General features: G+C 41.5%; 1 long non-coding RNA gene across 1 annotated transcript; it reads right to left on the reverse strand.

The window, feature by feature from the left end:
* Nucleotides 1-3,373: 3,373 nt before the first annotated feature.
* Nucleotides 3,374-8,318, reverse strand: LOC120461967 (uncharacterized). The gene is made up of 4 exons (XR_016150727.1): nt 7,900-8,318; nt 7,022-7,212; nt 6,761-6,854; nt 3,374-3,548 (listed from the first exon to the last, which is right to left on the reverse strand). It is a non-coding gene; the product is annotated as an uncharacterized LOC120461967 (long non-coding RNA).
* Nucleotides 8,319-8,585: the final 267 nt, after the last annotated feature.

Raw genomic sequence — 8,585 nt, forward strand, 5'->3', positions numbered from 1 at the left:
ACTTGACTTGACCTACTACAAGACTTGACTTGACTTGACTTGACTTGCCCCCCCAAAAAATACTTGGGACTTACTTGAGACTTGACGGTTAAGACTTGAGACTTACTTGAGACTTGCACATGTGTGACTTGGTCCCATCTCTGCGCCAATCCCTTCCCCCTCTATCGCCAGACCCCCGGCAGAACAGACCCCCGTGGAACGCTCCGCTTTCCCTGGTCCCTTCTGTCGGGGAGCGGGCTTCGACGCATCCGAGCGGGGTAACTCCTGCACGCGTGCCAGTCGACCCGCACCGCTGCCCCTCCGGGGGGACGTCTGGCTAGCGCTTCCTGGGATATCCCGCTGGGTCATCAGAACGATCAGACTCGGCTACCCGATTCAGTTCGCACGGTCTCCTCCCCGCTTCACGGGAGTTCGCTCCACGATGGTCGGTGGCAATGCCCCAGTCTTGAGAGCGGAGATTGCGACCCTGCTGGCGAAGGGTGCAATCGAGACGGTCCCTCCAGCCGAGGTGAGGTCCGGGTTTACAGCCCCTACTTCATTGTCCCCAAAAAGACCGGTGGGTTACGACCGATCCTGGACCTGCGCATTTTGAACCGTTCTCTCCATCGACTACCGTTCAAAATGCTCACGGCCAAACGCATTTTCGAATGTGTTCGGTATCAGGATTGGTTTGCAGCGATCGACCTGAAGGACGCGTACTTCCATGTCTCCATTCTCCCTCGACACAGACCGTTTCTTCGGTTTGCCTTCGAGGGCCAGGCATATCAGTACGCCGTTCTCCCATTCGGGTTAGCTCTGTCCCCTCGCGTCTTCACGAAGATCGTCGAGGCAGCCCTTGTTCCCCTTCGCGAACACGGGGTTCGCATCTTGAACTATCTCGACGACTGGCTGATACTAGCACACTCTCGAGCTCAGGTTTGCGAACACAGAGACCTGGTGCTCCGGCACCTAGCCCGTCTGGGCCTTCGGGTCAACCGGGAAAAGAGCAAACTTTGCCCCGTGCAGAGGATCTCTTTTCTCGGCGTGGAGATAGACTCGGTCGCCATGTCCGCGCAGCTCACGAACGAGCGCGCGCACTCACTGCTGGCTTGCCTTCGTCAGTTCGAGGGCAAGAGTGCGGTTCCACTGAAACTTTTTCAGAGGCTCCTGGGGCATATGGCATCCGCGGCCGCGGCAACGCCGCTCGGTTTGCTTCATATGAGACCACTTCAGCTGTGGCTTCGCGATCGAGTCCCGAGGTGGGCATGGCATCGCGGCTCGCTCCGAGTTCCAGTGACTCCAGCGTGCCGCCGAACCTTCTTCCCGTGGTCGAACCTCAGCTTTTTTTACGGACCGGCGTCCCTATTCAGCGAGTTTCCAGGCATCTCGTCGTCTCCACGGATGCATCTACCACGGGTTGGGGTGCCATGTGCAATGGGCATGCAGCCGCCGGTTCCTGGACAGGAGCCCAGCGCCTCATGCACATCAATTGCCTCGAGCTGTTGGCAGTACGGCTCGCCCTACACCACTTCCGAGCGTTGCTCAAGGGCCAGCATGTGCTTGTCCGCTCAGACAACACTACGGCAGTAGCGTACATCAACCACCAGGGGGGTCTACGCTCACGCCAGTTGTCGCAGCTCGCCCGCCACCTCTTGATATGGAGTCAGAAGCACCTGAGGTCCCTTCGTGCAGTTTACATTCCTGGAGACCGGAACTGGGCAGCCGACGAGCTGTCCCGGGTCCGTCCCATCTCCGGCGAATGGCGACTCCATCCCCAGTCGGTCCAGCTGATTTGGGACGAGTTCGGGGAGGCACAGATAGACCTGTTCGCCTCTCGGGACTCGTCCCACTGCGCCCAGTTTTATTCTCTGACCCGCGGCACTCTCGGCTCGGATGCGCTGGCGCACAGCTGGCCACGGGGCCCACGCAAGTATGCGTTTCCCCCAGTGAGCCTCCTTGCACGGGTGTTGTGCAAGATCAAGGAGGACGAGGAGCAGGTCTTGCTGGTAGCCCCCTATTGGCCCACCAAGACATGGTTCTCCGAGCTCATGCTCCTCGCGACAGCACCTCCTTGGCCTATTCCTCTGAGACCGGACCTACTCTCTTAGAGACGGGGCACTCTGTGGCACCCTCGTCCCGATCTTTGGAGGCTGCACGTGTGGCTCCTGGACGGGACGAGGCAGGTTTGAGTTCGACTGCCACCTGCGGTGGCGGCAACCATCACTTCCGCAAGAGCGTCGTCCACGAGACACCTTTATGCGTTGAAGTGGAACCTCTTCGTCAATTGGTGTTCTTCTCGCGGAGAAGACCCCCGGAGATGTTCGATCAGTGTCGTGCTTTCCTTCCTGCAAGAGGGGTTGGAGCGCAGGCTGTCGCCCTCCACCCTTAAGGTTTACGTCGCGGCCATTGCCGCTTCTCATGAAGCAGTGGAAGGTAAGTCCTTAGGGAAGCACGACCTGGTCATCAGGTTCCTGAGGGGAGCGAGGAGGCTGCATCCGCCTCGTCCTCCCCTCGTACCCTCTTGGGACCTCTCGGTAGTTTTCAGTCTCTGCTCCTCAGCGAAGACATACTGCGGTTTTGCGTTCACTTCCTCCTTTTATACTCACGGAGTAGGGCGGAGTACGCTATGCAAATTTCCGCAGCCCCAAGGCATTGCATGCCATTGGCTCGTGTTTAAATACTCGAAGAGGATTGGCTTTCTATGCGACATCCCCCAATCTCGTCACTTCTGACGTAACGTCTCCGTTCCCTACTCAGGGAACGAGGGTTACATACGTAACCGAGACGCTTTTGGTTCCCAGAAGAGCGGTTTTTGGTTCCCAGAACGTTCTCAGAACGTTAGTTTTTGGTTCTCAGAAAGTTAGTTTTTGGTTCCCAGAACAGTGGTTTTTGGTTCCCAGAACGTTCTCAGAACGTTAGTTTTTGGTTCTCAGAACGTTATTTTTTATGGTTTGTTTTTGGTTAGCTGGGAAAGTTTTCTTAACGTTCCCAGAACGTTAGATTTTGGTTACCAGAACGTTCTCAGAACATTAGTTTTTGGTTCCCAGAAGAGTGGTTTTTGGTTCCCAGAACGTTCTCAGAACGTTAGTTTTTGGTTCTCAGAACGTTATTTTTTATGGTTTGTTTTTGGTTAGCTGGGAAAGTTTTCTTAATGTTCTCAGAACGTTAGATTTTGGTTCCCAGAATGTTCTCAGAACATTAATTTTTGGTTATCATAACGTTAGTTTTTGGGTACCAGAAAGTTCGTTTTTGGTTCCCAGAACATTATTTTTTTATGGTTTGTTTTTAGTTAGACAATAGTTTTCTTTATGTTCAACAACAATTCATCTTTTTTTTTTACTTCAATAAAATACAACAGTAAATCTATATAAATAATAAACCTGTACAGTCCATGTTTTTGTCGATTCATTGTTTAATTGTTGATTAAAAACAGACAAAAAAACACAATTATATAGGCCTAGGCTGTGCATCATATTCAAAACAGGCAAAACGAAAAGGTGAAACGAAAACAATTGTAGATCCTGCACTTGAAAGCCTCATCCATCTTCATCCATCTTCACCACAGTCATCTGTAAGAATAACAAATAGTAACATTATTACAAAGAAAAGTAAAAAAAAAATATATTCTTCAATCAGTCACTGCCATTTAAGTGAAATGACTGAACCTTAAAGGAACACTACGACTTTTTGGGACTTTAGCCTATTCACCTCATCCCCCAGAGTTAGATAAGTCCATACATACCTTTTTCATCTCCGTGCGTGCTATAAGTCTGTTTGAAGCACCCACCGCTAGCCTAGCTTAGCACAAAGACTGGATGTGAATGGTTGCGGCTTTCATACTAATCCAAATGAGTGACAAAATAACGCAAACGTTTTCCTATTTACATGTTGTGGTTTGTATAGTCACAGACTGTGTATACCTGCATTTTTTATGTTTTTTTTATGTATTTATGTATAATATGTGTGCTAAACAAAAGTGTATATAGTTTCTCATTGATAATTGTCTTGAGATATTCACATTTATTCACATTTATAAACTTATTATTATAATCTCCTAAAGTCTTAGAATTTTTATGTTTTCAAGTTCATGATTATTTTTTATTATTTTTTATTTAATTTTGTAATACGTTTATAAAAATACATGTTCACGGTTTTTATATGTAGATACATTTTTTTGCATACATTTAATTTATTGTAATGATTTTATATTCATACAATCAATTGTTTTAATTTTTTTAAATAATTACTATTCAGGTCAATGTGAACAATAAACAATGTCAGTTTCTCATGATATTTTATTAGTACACAGCAAAAACTCCAGTGTTAAATTAACTCTCCTGGGAGTTTATATGACTCCACACTCAAGAGTGTTAAATTAACTCTGAAGCAGTGTTAAAGTTAATTAGATAATTAAGTGATTAATTGAGCAATGATTGACCAACATTGAAGACACCTGATGTTAACAAGTAGAATCACTGAAAGTGAAAAATCAAAATTATAAGTCACCATTATGGAGATCAGTGTTTGCTTCAGTGGGGCAGTCTGTCAACCCTTACATTTTATATTTTAGATATTGTTTTTGTCACAAAAGTCTGATGGGGCTGATCCACTGAGGGGCTGGAATGAAAGTTTTCATGACATCTTTTTGTGATGTGTTCTGCACGTCCGATATAGACATTAATGGATCCTTCGTACGAGGTTAAAAACAAGTTCAACATGTTTTCAACATAACTCATGGTCTTATTTAGACAATTTAAACTGTTTCTGGACTGAAGAAACACTCTCAGGATGCATTAAATTTACAATTTGAAATAAATTAGTTTATTTACATTGTTTAGATGTGGTTTAGATGGTGATATTTGTTTCATTTTAAGTCACCATTGTGGTGATGAGTGTTTGCTTTAGTTGGGCTCTTGGTCCCAATTCTTCTTACTTTAGCTTTTCTTTGGCTGTTGTAACTGTTTGCATTACACCATTGATTGTGCAGAGAAAGCCAAGAAAATTAAAAATTAGATGTCTTCAGATGCTTGCTGATGATGACAAAATCATCTAAACTTATGTTTTTATATCTGAAATTTATAATTATTCATCTCGTAGAACTGCATTATTTGGCCCAGTAACTTTATAATGACCACTGCATACAATATGTTTTAAGAAATTGAAACACATAGTCACACACAGATATCAAGATTTTGCATATGATTCTCAACGACGGTGACAACCAAAACAAAAAAACCTGGGAATCGAGGATGTTTTGTACTATGAAAGCTACCCATCATGCATTGCGGCATGAAGCATTTTTTTTATTTATTGTCACCATTTTTGTGAATCATATGCAAAATCTTGATGTCTGTGTGTGACTAGATGGAACATTTTCTCAAAACATTGTGTAAATTTGCTTTTTGTCCAACTACTAGCCCAAATAATGCAGTTCCACAAGATTGGTGGTTATAAACTCCAGATACAAACACAAAAGTCTAAACACAACGTTAAATGCCCACTTTATATTGATTTCATCATCATCATCATCATCGTCAACAACCGACAAGGAGCTGATGAGAGCCAATTTTCTTGGCTTTCTCTGTCACAACAATGGTGTTATTCAAACACACACAGTTACAACAGCCAAAGAAAAGCTAGAATACTAATTATTGGGACCAAGAGCCCAACTAAAGCAAACACTGATCACCACAATGGTGACTCAAAATGAAATAAATATCACCATCTAAACAATGTAAGGAAAAAAAATAAACATAAGTTTTAATTTAATGCATCCTAAGAGTTTTTATTTGGTCCAGAAACAGTATAAACCAGTATAGACCATAAATAATGTTGAGAATGGCCACATTTGAACTAGTTTTTAACCTTGCACGAAGGATCCATTAACGTCTTTTTCAGATGTCCAGAACATGTCAAAAAAGACGTCATAAAAACTTTCATTCTGGCCCCTTAGTGGAAGTCTTTTCAAACTCTGCCTTTTGTGACAAAGACATTGAAAAACATCTTTTGGACATCATTTTGCTTAGTGAGTTATGTCAAACCATAATCAGCAGCACCTGATCACCTTTTCTCTAAGCAAATAATGATCACCATTATGGTGACTTCGAAAATGAGATTTTTCTTCTTCAGCGATTCTGCCTGTGATCATCAGGTGTCTTCAATGATGGTCAATTATCACTAAATTAATCACTTAATTAGCTCATTAACTTTAACACTCTTGAGTGTTAATTTAACACTCATATTTTAACACTTTAACACTCTTGAGTCTGGAGTCAAATAAACTCCCAGGAGAGTTAATTTAACACTGGAGTTTTTGCTGTGTATATGATCATATATGTCCTATTTACATTTATTCAATTATTACATGCTAATCTCTTTAGTTTTAGAATCTTTATCTTCATGGTTATCTTCATGGTTTCAAACTGCAATTTTGAAATTTTTTTATAAATATATTTAAAATATATGTGCATGGCTTTTCGTGCCATTAAAATTTTGTGCATACATTACATTTATTGTAGTAATCTTCATACGATTCTTATGTTTTGGAAAAAATAAACAACATAAAAGATATTTTTTGTAGACTTATTTGTGTACAGGCATATCGGGATGTAGAGGTTAGGAGAACGTTCCGGGAACCTTTAGGGAACGTTCCCGAAATGTGAATAGATCACAATGTAGACTGAGGAATAAACCGAGTCCTCAGTCTTCACTCATGTCGGTTTCGCAAATGTAAACAGACACATAGGGATCACACTTGGATGTTGGATCGTCTGAATATTACCTTTCTGCTCGTCTCCTCAGATCTCTTAACTTTTGTGCCATGCAGACCTTGATCTCAGTGCCTCCGATGCCTGGGTGCCTCTTTTTGACATAGTCTGTAAGAAATGAGATTGATTACATTAAAATTTGAAAACAAGTTTGTCATGACGTGACATAACTGCCAGATTCAAACTGTGCTTTCCACGCTATGGCTGGTGCTGACAGATGCGCTCAGCGCTTGTCATATAATAACTATTGATAAAAGATATTCAGACATGCTTACCAATTATTAGCTGCACCTTTTGTAGGTCAAGGCTCTTTTTTCACCAACAACCCCTTTTTTTCTGTTCATGTTGCCATCTCTTTGAAAGACAAGATGGAGTTCATAAGAGTTCTGGTTAACTTTTTGTAACCCTTACATCTCTGAGCATGATCCAAACCAACTGGGTTCATTAAGTCAGTCACAAACTTGTTCTGCAAAGCAAAAAATAAGATAGAAAATTTTCGTCAGGACAGAAACTGTAATCTTTTCAACGTTATTGCATATTAGATGAGGTTTTCACGTTGGAGCTGTGAGTGTAAATTTTAGCATACAAGTATTTATTGTTCATGCTCGAGTCTTGTTACTCTTTTACCTTCATAGGTATTCCAGAGTTTAGGGGTAAAATGCGAGAAATCTCCTTTAGTGGACTTTTATGCTGGGCACTACTCACTGATCTATATAAACGACTTGATTGCTTACGACGTCATGTAAATTGAAGTCACCATATTCAATTGAATTAATAGGAAATTATTATCAATGTTAAAAACAGTTGTGCTGATTAATGCGTTTGTGTAAACCATTGTAACAGTTTAAACCATTTTTTCCCCTCCAAGATTCATTGTTAAATAGACCACAAACATATGAAGGGTAGTTTACACTAATGTTCAAACATTTGGGGTCAATGATAGATTTAAAAATTAATAGAACAAAAAAAGAAGAAATTTTTACTCAGCAAGGATGCATTACATTAACAAATATATTCAAATAAATGCTGTTATTTAAACCTTTCTATTCATCAAATAATCCTGAAAAACACAAAAATATGAAGCAGCACAACTGTTTTCAACACTGATAATAATCATAAATGTTTTTTTATTTATTGAGCTTCTTCGGCTCACCTGTGTCCTAACGTTACTTCTCCGGCAGCAGCTTTCTTCAGAAATGTTGAAGTAGTAGAGCTTTCTCTCTGTTATGGGTTATTTCGTTACTACTGAAATCACAGAACATTTAATCAAAATGTGTTTAACGTTACCATTGAGCTAACGTTAGTTTCGGCCAATTGCTCCTGAAAGTCCTGAAACATCACCGATACGTTACGTTTACGTTAAATAAATTAGCTCACTGTAAAACCCTTACAAAACCTCTCATTTACACATAATAGGTGATTAAAAGAAACTTTAATAAATAAAAGTTCAACCGAGTTAACGTGGATGTTAGTTAGCCTTGCTAACGTTAGCTGCTACCTCTTTAGCCTTGCTAAGTTACCTCTACGGACTTTTTCCGAAGACTACACCATGTCGATAAAGTACATTTTTAACAGAATCGTGTCAATTACTGAAAGTGCTTTGTAAATAGAATATGAAAGCAGTAGCCTATTGATTATATAAAATAACATTATTGTCGTTGAATATTCAACTGTAAACCTGGACTTTCACAGAGAGCTTTGGTTATTAAATTAAACCTATAAATAACCTGCAGGGAACGTTCTGGAAAGGTTCTCTTTAGGTTACAAAATTAAACCTAAAAATAACCAGCAGGGAACATTCCCGGAACGTTCTCTTTAGGTTATAAAATTAAACCTAAA

Source organism: Pimephales promelas, chromosome 3 (genome assembly GCF_988280905.1).
Source record: "Pimephales promelas chromosome 3, fPimPro1.hap1.1, whole genome shotgun sequence".
In the NCBI taxonomy this organism is placed as follows: Eukaryota; Metazoa; Chordata; class Actinopteri; order Cypriniformes; family Leuciscidae; genus Pimephales; species Pimephales promelas.